We start from the raw sequence: 15,193 nt of genomic DNA on the forward strand, positions 1-15,193 counted from the left end.
GAGATTAGTAAAAAAAAGTATTATTGTTAAATTATTGAGGAATATGAATTCAGACAGAAGTTTATGAATAATTTAGAGATTTTCTGATAAAAATGTGAAATAATTGATTTAGAATTTAATTGCTGTTGATATTAGAATGTCAGTTATTTCATGACATGGAATTTTGACTAGTAAAGACATGTTAAGTGTGTTCAGAGTGTATTTTCGCCAAATATGGCTTGTGTGAGTTTTTTCTACACCAGAAAATTAAAACAAAACATTCTGCTACTATTCAAAAGCCGTCATTTCGAAAGAATCTATGAAATTATAAATGAAACGCTGAAAGAGCTGAAGACAAATTCTGAAAGTGTCTTGGTATCTTTCTAAAAATGATATATTCCCATTATATTCTCAATATACCTGCTATTAGTAATTTATAAACCGTAACTTTCACTAGATATTCCAAGTAACTCAAAATATAACACTAATATAATTCAGATTGTAGCTAAAATCGATCATCGCTTAAGAATATTAACAAATCATTGACACTGATCACAGGGTATGACATTCAATAAATGTAAAGCTAGACCATAGCAAAAATAAATACGAAAGAAGTTGCGTTTCCATTAAAGAAAATGTGTAATGAGTATTCTTCCTGTAGTAGACTTTATTTAGTACATACGCCAGAAATCTAAATGATGATTCAAACGTATTGCCTAATAAAAATGTGTGATAACAGATTAAATTTAATTTCAAAATCTTAAGATACAACAAGCTGTGTACATAAGGGATTTCACATTCCTTTAAAAATCAGATAAAAAATAAAAATGTAGGTTCTACTGTTTTTTATAATTTCTCATTGTTAAATTATAACAATTCTTGTATTAATAGTGAAAAATAAATTCGCCCATTTCCTTCTTCTCGTTGAATATTATTATTTATATTATTTCAATATATTTGCAATTAATATAGTTAAATGATGTCAAAATGATTTAATGAATCCGTCTTAATTAATATAGGATACTACTAAACAATATAAAACAAAATATCCTTATTTTCTTTCCTTTATTGTCAAAAACACAACTACGTTCATTTATCATATAAAATTAATTTGAATGAAAAAATAAAATAAAAATAGGGCTAGTGTTTTGCTTCGAAAATGTATTAAAATGTTCGATTTTGAATTATAGATAGAGATTATGGTAAAATACCGAGATATTTTGAATTCTAGTATAAACTTACATTTAGTATGAAAAATATACATAAAAATAAATAATACAAAATATTACATAAGAAGGTATTATTTTAGCCATTTAAATGAAATTTGTAGAACATATAATTATATAAAAAAGTTATATTTGGTATCATAGTAATGTCTAATTGATTAACTAAATGTAATCAATGATTTAAAAATTATATTAAGTTGTAAGTAACTGAAAAATCTTGAATACCAATTCATACCAATGTTCAATGGCCATTCCATTAACTCATAATGTTGACTATCCACCTTCCAAAAATGAATCATTAATATTGTAATTGCCGGCCTGGTGGCGCAGTGGTAAAGGCGATGGGACGGTCCTCCTACTGTTGCGATAGCCGCGGGTTCGAATTCTGCTGGGGCATGATCGTAAATTTATGTTTGCGATTGTTTAAAATTTGTGAATATTCTAGGCAAGAGTGAAATCAAGACAAAGAAAATGATCCCAGTCACGCCAGCAACCAAGCTGGGTAAGGCCAGATGTTAAACTTTAGGCCCAGTCCAGATAAACCCATAGTTAGTAAAAGGAGACTTTAAAATATATTTTGAAAAAATATATTGTAATTATTTCTGAAATTTTCTCTTCTGAACAAATTTGTAATAAGTAATTATTTTAAATCTAAACCCATAGATAATTTATTGAAAATATTAGGTTAAGTACATTAAATGTAAATGATAATGAAATGGTTTTCATGATTAAATAAATATAATATTACATTCTGAAAATTCTGATATAAGTAATAATTTAATGTAAAATATATTTTTATCATTGAATCATTGAAAAAGATCTTGTTTGCAATAAATCAATTATCAAATATATGTCCAACATTATAACTTATAATAAACATGGACAAATTCTATATATGAAAAATGTCGACATACATTGAAAAAAAGCAACAGATCCAGATCACTTGACGCGTTACTTTACACCAAAGAAAAACTGACGCAGAATTGTACGTTGTAAACTGATCTTTGGTTTCTCCTTACAATTGATGGTCACATCGACCAAACCGAAGCCTGGTCGACTTGAATACTGGTCGGTGCTCGATTCACCTGGCCGGCTGTAAACACTTGTGGATGTTTTGAAGTGCGGAAAGTAGTTTTGATTGCGTATTCGCGCCTCGTTCATTTGGTAAATTGCAGCGACTGTTTAATAGCTATAACAGCGCTGAAAAAAAAACCATTTAATTCTGTCATGTAGATCCTAGTTGATTAGCTGAAATTGTTTTGAATATTACGGCTAAAAATACATCAGGATGGGACAATGAAGCACTTGGTAACTATCGCTTAATTTGATGCAGTTTGAATTGATGCTGCCGACGTTTTTATTGATTTATGTGTCGATCAAGAAGTACTTACGCCTCTGAAGTGTTAATTAGTAAGATAATAATATAATATCCAACAAAACTAGTGTAACGTTAAATAATCACGGATCAGTTTTTTTGACAGGTTTAAATTATAATTAAAACCGATTATTTATAAAATTTGTTTTAGTTTTTCGATCACGAAACATAACCATTTCAAAATTATACAATAATTGATTATTAGTATTGCTAACATTTACTTTTTGTAGGTTACATTTCCATTTGTTCGTATACATTAAACCGTTACATAAATTTTAGTTTCTATTTTTAGTATCGATGCTTGATTCCCGGTACCCAGTTCATATGTTAATATTTTCAATTAATTAATTATTATAACGTGTATTACGAAAAAATGTGTGAATTGAGTCAAGTTTTTAAACCGTTCTCGTCGCGGTTTAACAGGGGATCACCATATGCAATAATAATATAAAAAAACAAAAAATTTAAGTAAATAACAGTTATTTCCGAAAGGCACTAAAATCGGGCTCGACTCTCGTTCGAAACTTATTTCCGTCACAAACAGACTTGTATGGTTCAAGTTTGGGTTTTTTCGATTGGATGGACAGTGGTACGAAACAGTTATGTACAGGCAAAGATAATATCTTATACAATCGCCTTTTTTAATGCAGTCTATTATTTACAATAACTGCTTATCTATAATATAATATAATTAATATATTTTGTTTTCTATTTTTACAATATGTTATTCTTCTATATAGATGACGTCTCCTCCTAACTTTCCTATGCGTAACCATCAAACTACATGTATAAGAATTATCTAATAAGTTGATGTTTAGTTTGAAAGTTACAGTGGTTTTAGTGAAACAGCAACAATGTGTCGGAAGTTGAAGGAATCACTCTTCGAATAGCGTTTTCGCTCACGTACGTACAGTCACTCTTCGTACAGTGCAGATCTTGCTTCCAGTGACAACTTAGTGGCTATGCTAAAAAGTGATTAGAAGCTAAAACATGTGTTAATAACAAACAAACGGTTCTACATAAAAGGTATAAAAAAACTAGAAGATCGCTGGCCTGAATATTTCGCTATTGAAGAAGGATAGGAAGTTGAATGTTAGGGCTGACCTTAATTCAGTGATGCTCTAAAGATGAAATAGAAATAAAGAAAACTAAGAAGATATAAAAAGGCAGCTTATTAAAAGAACTAATAGCCTATTTTGAGCTGCATCATTACTAACGAATGGGTGTCTATTACCTAACCATTGCGTCACTGATGATGCACATTATTTCGAACATATTTTCGTCTTTCTCATGTCATCACAAAACTGTCTGTCCTTCTTTTTTATGATGCCCTGACTTTTATTTTCTTTTGAAGTGGTTCTTAGATATTCTAACAGGAAAGTCGAATATCACCCTCAAATTTCTGCGGAAATGAACCCATCAAGCTATGACATAAACCATAATTTGCTTGACAAAAACCTCAAGTGGGTGACATTTCTGTATCTCACCACGATCTTACGGTCTTTAATAAAACACGATATTAAGCCCACCCGGATATCCCAAAAACCATGTAAAATTGATGCGTTCATACTTGGAGAACAAACAGTAGCGCTTAATTATATCTAACCCGGTTTACGCAAAAATGTGACGTTGTCAACGTTGGATTGGTCCTTACCAGTTCCAGTTAATCCAGTTAATTCTTCACCAGTTCCTTGTTTACAGCAACTTCATTTGTGACGACCTTAAATCAGTCTGCTAACTCTAAACAATTATAGTCGATAGCGATTCCCATTAATAGATTCGTCGAGTAATGCCTTCAAATACTCATCTTCAAATTTTAGCTCTCCAGAACGCTCTTTTTCTTCGATGTCGATATGAAATCAACATTTGAAACATTGAAACTGGTAGTTACACGTTGAAAAGATGCTATAAGCTTCTTTTGCTTGTTTCTACGACGAAATAATACGTGAAATTGATTACAAATATACCCGATCCGATTTTATACGATAAAAATCACGTAAGTTCAATAATGATTTAAAAAAATTGAGCCTATCTTGGTATTATCTGGTATTATGATGTTATAAAGAGTTATCTTCTTCCATTTTATTTTATGTAAAACACTAACAATGAAAGCATCATCACAGCAAAAATAGTTAAAATGGAGTTTCCGTTAATAAAAACGTGTAATGAATATTTATCGTGCAGTAGAGTCTATCGGTAATACTTATGCCACAAATCTAACTGATAATTTAAATATGCTGGTTAATAAAACATATACTGAAACAATTTGAATAATCTCAGAACAGATAGTGACACGACTAACAACGAAGATACAACAAGCGGTGTACATAACAGGAACTTCCATTCTTTTACAAATAACATAACATTAAAGTTCTAATATTTTTTACCAAATAAAATTAGCGAAAACTAAAAACCCATTAACCAAAAACTCAGAACAATAAATGAACTTCTTGTATGTTCGAATAGTTATTAAGAAATGTATTGGATAAAAGAAACGTAATGGATTTTGTTATTTAAAGTTAAATTAAAATTAAGAAAATTAACCACAGTATGATTAACATAATATTTTATTTATTTTTTCCACTTTTATTTTGCTTCGATTTCTTTATAGTTGGCCCACTGGCAACGAGGCGAAATTTATCATCCCAAAAATCTTTTTTTTATGAGGGTGGCTATTACCAGTCGGTTTTACTGTCGACGTCGTATAGCGGGCTAGAAAACCAGATTTCCTACGAATAATAAGCTGACAGCTTTCGAAAACGTGTCCTCTCGAATAAATCATCTCCCGATGCCGTTTTTCTTTTTCTGTTTTTGTTTCTGTCATTAAGAACATGTGGTTCGGATTTGGCACGTTGGATCCACAAGTGGAAACGGAGATGGCTAATAAAACGATGCTGCTCGGTCCGACTTGAAGATGACTCGGTGGACGTTTATATTTCAATGATTTATTTGGTAACAAATGTAATTGTTTACGACAATACGACAACGGTTACATTGTCATCGTGAAGGATACGAATACGTGATGTCGAATCAACAGGTGTAGGTACGCCATTTATTCGTCAGTACAAGTTACATACGTTTCTTGCAGAGAAACTACTACATTTTGTTTTAAATTCTCAACTTAAACCTTATCAGCTGTATAGTCAGGATTTGGCTCCATCAAAATTTCATCCTCAATGACAATGTTGTTGCTGTATTTGTAGATGGCACTGCAGTTCTAGCCATTGCAGATAACAACACACTGAAAAAAGCTACAGACACCTAATAATTACAAAAATGGTATATTAAAATAAATCAAAATAAATCAGTATAAAAATATTATTAACCAAAAAATTGAATCGACTTATCGAATGGAAAACAAATAAGGAATTCACTAAACAGTAAACAATAATCAAACTGAGATTTTTAACACAAAAAACAATTTAAAATAAAATTTGTACATAATAATCGTTGTAATAACTAACTAAAAATAAACAAAAAAACTGATTTAACCTATCTACTACATGTATTTTATATTTTACTATATATGCACAATTTAGCTTAATATTTTCCTAAACTCATTTATCTATTTGCAATATTACTTCCAAATAACACAAAAATAATAATATAATTTTGTGACACATACAAAAAATTAAATTACGAGCAAATCTAATTCGTTGCTCGGCACCGACTTCAAGTTAGTTAGTAGTTAAAATAATATTGTAAATAGATAAATAGTTTTAGGTAGGTATTAAGCTAAATTGTGGGTATATAGTAGAATATAAAATACGTGTAGTAGATAGGTTAAATAAATAAATAATAAAACATCTAAATTTGATTATGTTTTAATTTTCAGTGAGTGCCTTAGTTATTTTTTGAAGTCGGTTCAATTTTCTGTTACAAATATTTTTTAAATATTATAAATTTTGCAATACTTAGGTTGTTATATTAATTAGTTAAGTCTTTATATTGTACCTTAATTGGGTAGAAGAATTATGATATGTTATAATTGAATAATCTTAGTAGTGGAAAAAATAAATAAAGTTTATTATTTTAAAGGCCTACATTTTTTATAAAATTGTACGAAATATTTGTTAGAAGTAAGTCCCGATATTTAATAGGTGGTACTAATAAACAAATTGCTTCAAATTTATAATGAATATACAATTTTTAGATTATTATACTTTAGTGTAATTAACAAAATACTAGTTAGTAGGTTGTAGGTATCCGAACAGATATAGATACAAAATTTCACTCTTCCTTAATATAAAATTGCTATTATTACTTTTCAACGGTTTAGAGCAACAAATTAGATTTGTTTTGTTCGTAATTTTGTGTATGTGTTATAAAATTTTGTGTATATATATGTACTATTCTAACTTATTCTAGAGATTATTAAATCTCACTCTATGTGTCTATTAATCAGTTCGTATTTAAATAATTTAAATATAGAAAAAGCAACTTGATATTAGAATCCGGTGCAATATTTAATTAGATAAATAATCTTATTATTAAATACTCACTATTTATTATTACTACAATTCAACGTACCTTTTTAAATTTAATACATTTTGTTTATAGTTTTGTTATATAATCTTATAAACAATTAGAATATTACTGATTTATTGTTGACAGACGTGAAGTTATTAATATAAAATTATGTAAACCACTGCTTACAAGAGGATAAATGATTATTAGCTATGCTTCTAACTTGGGCCAAAATTGTAAAATGGTCTTATGAATTACCGCTTTCGTTCCAATTCACATTCCAAGTAATATTCGGCATGCTAATTACGTTGCCTATTGCCAAATTGCATTATCTCTTATAGTTTCCGAGATATGGACTATCGAAATTTTACAATTTTGGCTCTGCTTCTAACGGGCCAAAATTGTAAAATGGTCTTATGAATTACCGCTTTCGTTCCAATCCACATTCCAAGTAATATTCGGCATGCTAATTACGTTGTCGATTACCAAATTGCATTATCTCTTATAGTTTCCGAGATATGGACTATCGAAATTTTACAATTTTGGCTCTGCTTCGAACGGGCCAAAATTGTAAAATTGTCTTATGAATTACCGATTTCGTTCCAAATCACATTCCAAGTAATATTCGGCATGCTAATTACGTTGTCGATTACCAAATTGCATTATCTCTTATAGTTTCCGAGATACGGACTATCGAAATTTTACAATTTTGGCTCTGCTTCTAACTTGGGCCATTCAAGAAGCATATCTCTATTATAAAAGAAAATATTGTTAAAGCAAATCTAAGGATCACTTTTGATGTTGGTGGAAAAAGCAGTGAATTTGTTCGTTCTATATTATTGTTAATTATTTTTTATGTATACTGTTTACTGTGAATAAAATATGTCTCATATTTTACCATTTATTGCTCATATTACTCTCTGATACTCTTCTCATCTCTCGCAGCTTGATGGATTGACGACTGTTTTGTTGTACTTGAACTAATACACAAGCCAGGCGAGTACGGGATTAATACATAAGTATTTCCCAAATTAAAATAAAATTAAACTACTTAAGCTAAAGTTAAGAATAATACTTATACACTATACAAGTTCAAGTGGTTTGATTGGCTGAAATCTTCTGATTTTCTGCGTGTTGGAGTAGCTTCCACGTTGTTGTGATTTGGTAAGCTTACCTCATGCTTTAAGGCGAAATCCTGGATCACTTCGTAAATCTATTTGGTTTTGAGGTTATGGTGCAGTTCTTCGTTGGTTAGGTAGCGATAACCGTTGATTTTAACGTAGAATTTTGTTTTGGCAGCGTTGGAATACTAGCTGGTTTGATGTTTTAGTGCCGTTTTAGCAACCACATTGAGATTGATTGATGGTTGATTGAGAAACCAAATTTCAAGTCAAAATGTCACTTTCAACTAACCAGTACAGTCGCTTGATTTTGAGTCTGATCGGCTTTGCTGTTTATCTAATATGATGTTTCCAATTTAACGTATCATCGGGATGGATACCGAGGTATTTGCTGGTTCTACTTGAGGAATTGGGTACCCGTCAAATAATATACTTAGGGTTTTGTTCATTTCGCAACGAAAATTTATCTTATATAGATTGTAGCTATTAAGCCGGTCTCTAGTGCATTTGTAGGTCTTGTTGACTGTTCTTGTACTTTTTCTACAGCCTTAGACGGAGATATAACTTTTGTCATGGTAAGTGTGTCGTCGACAAATGTTCCAAGTACTGTTTCTTTTATTTTAGATGGTAAGTACTTTTTGCGGCAATTCTTTCAATAACCCAGGTGAAACATCATCAACTTCAGGGGCCTTTAAAAGATTGAGGTTGTCATCAATTTCCGTGGCAACTTCCATTGTAGACATCAGACTTACAGCTACATCGGGCTGATAAACGTAGTAAAGTAGCTGTATCTTCTATATCATTTGTGTGGAAATTATTGCTGTTGGTGTATATTATTCTTTGTTACGTCCATTCCATTATTCTATTATCATGTATAGACATTTATTATATATAGCCACCGATTCTATTATTTTTAAGTAGTTTTAATAAATCTATTATTTTAAATCTACGAGTTGCTATCCATTGTGAGAAATTGTAGTAAAGTGTAATTCTGTTTATATTCTCTAATATGTTTTATTAAATATTGTTTTGTCTACAGCATTTCTGGTTCGATGCCATATTATCCTAGCTTTTTAGCATATTTAGATTTCTATCTTGATGTTGGAGTAGTTTCTTTTGTAGTTGACGAAATGTGTTGTATTCTATTTCTAGTTTGCTGCTCGAGACTGGCGATATTTACGATTAAACTGATTTGTTCCGTTTAAATAAAATGATTTTGAAGTTGCCTAAAAAATATTTTAGACTATATGGGTTTCATAATTATGTACATATTTCATTATATAAAAACAGCTTGGGAATAAAGATGAGATAATATCCCTCATTTCAGTAAAGAGGCAAGTGAAAATTAGGTCCATGCTCGTGATTGAACATACAAAAGCATTTTATTCTGGTTCTAAGTCGATTTAGTGTATTAAATAACTAAATGATGTTTATATTTTTACAGGGATCAGTTGAATCAGAATAAAGAGACATTGTTAAAGACTGAGTAGATAACATTGACGTCACTTGAATTAACAAATGAGGCGTGCGGCCGATAACTTGTCGACCTCGACTGAATTTATTTTGTTCTGGAACTATCCGTTTCTTTTTTCTCTTCACCAACGTCGTTATCAAGCCCCCGTCAGTTTTATTTTCATAAACATTCATAAAATAACATCTATATTTGGAGAATTTTGTAACTGCCACGATAATAGGTCTAACGTCATTCATTATATGTCTTGTTTATAGTACACTTGCATTTATCTCATTCATTTTATTCTTACAACACAAATATTATAATTATGTGTATGTAACATCGTTGAAAACAAATCTCAAAATATTATATATATTATCATTGTTTTATTGTGCTATTTCATACCTTATTGTTAGAGAATTCTAAATTTAAAGATAACATACATTATATATTTTTAATTATTAAGTAATATATCAACTATGGGGAGAAAAACTTAACACCAATTCACTATTTTTGGGTTATTAACAATCATTCAACAATTGATCAGGTGCATAGAACAACAGATGTGATTGAAAAAGACTATGGAGATAATAAAGTATGTTCAGCTATATTCTTAGATGAAGCACAAGCCTTCCACAAGATTTACCATGACGGCCTTTTCCATAAACTACAAAAAATACCATCACAGCAAATCAGAGAACAATTAAAATCGTACAATACAGGCAGAATGTTTAGGATTAAAGAAGAGGTAGAAGCCAGTAGGGATGGTAAACTCTATTACGATTCGAAAATCGAGTTTTTTTCGTAAAATAATCTATTTTCGGGGATCGACCTTTAATTCCGATTCTTGATATTCGATTTTACGGTTGTGACTTCTTTCAAGTTCTACATACGATCACAATAAACTTTGCGATAAAAAGTCATAAAAATATAAATTTATTTATTGTTTGATATTTATTTATACTGTTGGGGTGATTGAACCGCGATTTCGGTTCACCAAATATTAAACTATGTTTTGAACTGTTTATGGACTTTATTCACTTATTTTAGTTTCTAAACACTACACATGTTATCTTAGATGCTAATATTCTTGTTCTATCTTACAATGCTTACGGTTTTTTCGCTTATATTCTAACTTAACCTAACTTTTTGTCAACGTGCTCAATGTCAAACGTTACAACTACTTACGTCGAGGACATCGGAACTATCTTACCCATCGAAGAAAGAACTACTGCCCATCGACGTGTAAATCATATATAATTAAATGTGTCTTTACATATAAAGACGCAACATGTACTAAATATTATTTCTTGTCAATATATTTATTAAAATAACGCCCAGTGCCTTATCATCCAGTATCCAGTATCATCAATGCGGGAAGCAACTGAAATATAATAATAGTACGAGCGGTTTAATTAAACATCTCAGGAAAGCACATAAAATTGTATTAGGTGCTCCAAATCAAAATCGCACTAGAACACTGAGTGGGGAGGACAGTGACGATTAAATAATAGTAGTTTCACAATCTAAACAAGTAAATATATATTTTTATTTATAATCTTTAAAACTATACCTATTTTTTCCATGTATTTTTCTTCATTTATATTTGAATGTCAGTAATTTCTTTATAATTGAATGCTTAATTATGTTCATGTTATTTTTTCTACCATCATTTATTTATAGCCTCGTTTATCAAAAGCTTCTAATCAACTAGTTCTTCCCAGTACTTCATCAAATTCACTTTGAAGATCCGAGACGGAGAGACCAATTTTTCAAGGGCCTATTGATCGCTGTACAACTAAGGCAACTTGATTCTCATATCAAGTCTAATCGACCTATAAAAACATTTATATATTCACATTTGTCCGTATATGTACAGTGGAATGTTTTTTAAAGAATTACAGCCTGTTTATAAACCTGCTTTATTTAATCAATTTGAATTAATCATTCACAGTATTGCGATTGAAAAAAATCAATTTATTAACTATAAAAATTATTCAGTTTTTTATTTAGAACTGCTTGAAAATGAAAGAATCGATTCTTGGGCTCGATTAATCGATTCTTAGAATCGAAAAATATAAAAATAAAATCGGAATCGAGAATCGATTCTTTAAGAAATCTTTCCATCCTTAGAAACAAGTGTACTCTATTATAACGAGGGCTAAAGCAGATATATAATATTGAAATGTATACGAGTCAATTCTGTACCTACTTTAAACATAAATAGAAAATAAGATGAATACATAAATTGCTGTCATAGACAATAGCGAAGTAGCAACCTGAAAATTAGAACATGTTAGTCAGAATATAAATAATTAAATCCAAACCTGGAAAATAAAAATTAACCAAACTAAATCTATACATGTACAGTTCCTTTATAATCAAATAATAACACAATCGCCATTTGGAAACTGTGAGAATAGTATTAGTGACATCAAATGTCTATTTTGGTAAGACAAATTAAAATTGTGTCGATGTCTGATAAATCTATTGAAAAGTTTCATGATGACAGATTGAAGATACAGATGCGAATGTATTTGACAAGGTCACAGAAATATTAACTTTACATCGTTGATGGTAATTATATCACAAAAAATGTTTAAATAATATACTTTAGATGATAGATGCTTGATATGTTTAGCTTTTAGTAGCTCTGTGGCACGAAAGAGTGTATCCCAATTGAATCAAATTATCTTGTAATATTTGGTTAAAAATATACACAAACACATACATTTTAATAATAGCCTTACGAACTTATTTTACATATTAATTTCTCCTATGAATTCTTAAAGTAAATCTCTGTTTAGTGTCTTGATTTTAGTGACTACAATTGAGTTCATACATCGCCTGTCGGTAAATATTGTTCGAAATGTTCTGCTTACTATAACACACACATATCAGGCTCTAAAAACTTGATAAAATCGCGTTGTTCAACCAAATATGTACTTACTTTTAATCTGGTGAAGTATAGTCTACGGAATTATTTGATATACTAGAAATCAGATATTTTATATTGATTGACACTTGTTGAAGGCTTGAATTTAATTAATATTCTGCTTTGTATTTTGAGAATATACGATTGTTCAGTACACTAAGAAACCCATTTTCTCCTGTCTGGTTGACATTCGAATCTTGTAGAGATATATACTGATTAATAGACACTACTACGACTAAACCCATCACACCTCATATTAAATATAGTTTGCCAAATTATAACTAACTGAAAATATAAAAAAATAATATAATATTCAATTCAGTGAACTCATATATACAACAAATGAGACCTAACCAGCAGACTAACAGTGAAACATTTCCTAGAAAAAACACACATACATCATGTACAATTCAGAAGAAGATAGCAGAAAAAAGAAAGTTACAACGGAATTGGCAACAGATAAGAACTAAACAGAAAAAAAGGAAATTTTAAAAATGAAGATAATTGGGCTAGAAGCAATAAAGAGAAGACTTTAAAAATGTTTTGAAAACTATCTAGTCTGAGCTATATAAACATGACGAAAATAAAATCACTAGCTTTCTATATTCGCCATTTCAAATTGACTTACCCCATGAAAAATGAGGTAACGTTCAAAAAACTTAAACAAGCAATAATGAGAGAGATTAATATTAAAAAGCTCCTGGTTATAATTTAATTACCGGTAAGAACTATCAGAAAAGGTATAAAACTATTAACATTTTTATTTAATGCTATACTACCAATTAAATACTTTCTTAACATCTGAAAAGTAGCTAAAATACTGATGATTCTCAAACTAGAAAAAATACCAGAAGATGTCATATCATACCAGCCTATAAGTTTACTACGGATAATCTAAAAAGGTTTTGAGAAACTATGCATAAAGAAGGTAAACTATATAATAGAATAAAGAAAACTTATTCCAGAATTGTCATATAAACATAAGAAATACTTATTGCTTATTTGGAAGATTGCGGAACCACTAAGAGTAATAAATAAAAAAAAAATTTAAATATATATATATATATATATATATATATATATATATATATATATATATATATATATATAATAAAGTATTAATAAATATAATGTAATAAAAATAGCAGAACAAATTTTCTTTATGGTTATATGAGGGACTTTTAAAATTATATCCGTAATTTATACATTTGATCTATAGTTGCCTGTTTTCTATGAAGCCAAATTGATGTTCTGGGGTTGTGTTATTATCTTCTGTTAGTGGATTCAATCTTTTGAGTAAAATTTTTCAATAGAGAATTCCAACAATAAGAAGATTGGCCTGTAAGATGAAATTTACGAGTTAGGTGTGCTTATTTTTACTAGTTTTTACATCTTATATAAATATTTTAGTCTAAACGAAGCATGAAGTCTGCAAGTTTTATAGTTGGTTTACCTGGAAGCAGCTTTAATATTTCTCTTATAATCATATTAAATCTGTAGACCTTCTTAGAGACAATATATTTTTTCTTTTGAAATATAGTAATGTCTCCATCTATTATGGTAACCCCCACGGGTTGGAAAGCCATTTCTAGGTGTTTGACACATCTTTTGGCCTTTGTATATTAGTTTTTGTTCATGTACCGTGAAATTCGGACGAGAAGATTGTGTATGTGAGCATCAATCCTGTGTCAGAACAATTAGCGATAACAACAATCTGAATTGGTTTTTGTAAATAGTATGATATTCCCCAGGAGACAGATTTTTACATAATTATGGAATTCCCAACAATAAAAGATAAAACACCCGAGTCCAGCCTTCATTCAAGGACCCAGTGATGGAGCTGGACCTACAAAATCCCGACACAGATAATCCACGGTCTTTTCAAGTCCAACTGAACCAGGCGATTGCGTGGTACAAATTCTGGCGGCTGTAGATTATCCCGAGCAAAACTCAGGCTATTCTGTTCCATCGCAGAAAGGAGTTTCACGCTTATCGCCTCCATCTCGATAAAGTCTCTCCCTGGCTATAGAAGGTATCATACTTCGGTCTCCAGTCCGATCGCAGGTTCCCATGGTCAGCCCAAATCCAGCACGCTAGCTGCAAAGGCAATGGCGTGTAAAGTCTACTCTTCTCACTCCTCTGTAGAAAAAGTAAACTCCCAGTTCCCAGAAAGCGACTCTGTATAAGATGCTAGTCCGTTCAGTCTACTTCTACGGAGCACAGGTGTGGTACGGGTATGTCTCTGAGAGACAACTTGAATTACTCCAAGTGTTCCAATCCAAAAAAGTCCGCGCGTTACTCAATGCCCCATGGTTTATGAGGAATGTCAACATTCAACATGAATCAGGCATCCTGTTCGTGAAGAGTTTCACGAACATGCTCCGTGTAAGGTTCTCTCTAAGGGCCTCAGAACACGATAGCAACTTGATAAAATCTCTACCCAGCCACAAACCCCGGTAGGTGACCAACTACGACAAAACCAGTCATAACCCAAGGTCCTCTGTTAAAACACTTCTTTATTCAGATCCCGAAGCGATATCAGAAAAAGACCATTTGGTTCAAGCTGTTCGTTGTGGAATAAGAAAAAAAACTCGACGGCCTCTTATTTCTCTAGGCTCTCTCGAGTACTTGTGTCCT

Source organism: Rhynchophorus ferrugineus, unplaced genomic scaffold, assembly GCF_030347505.1.
Source record: "Rhynchophorus ferrugineus isolate W39M unplaced genomic scaffold, kcgeb_rfMv2 rfM11, whole genome shotgun sequence".
In the NCBI taxonomy this organism is placed as follows: Eukaryota; Metazoa; Arthropoda; class Insecta; order Coleoptera; family Curculionidae; genus Rhynchophorus; species Rhynchophorus ferrugineus.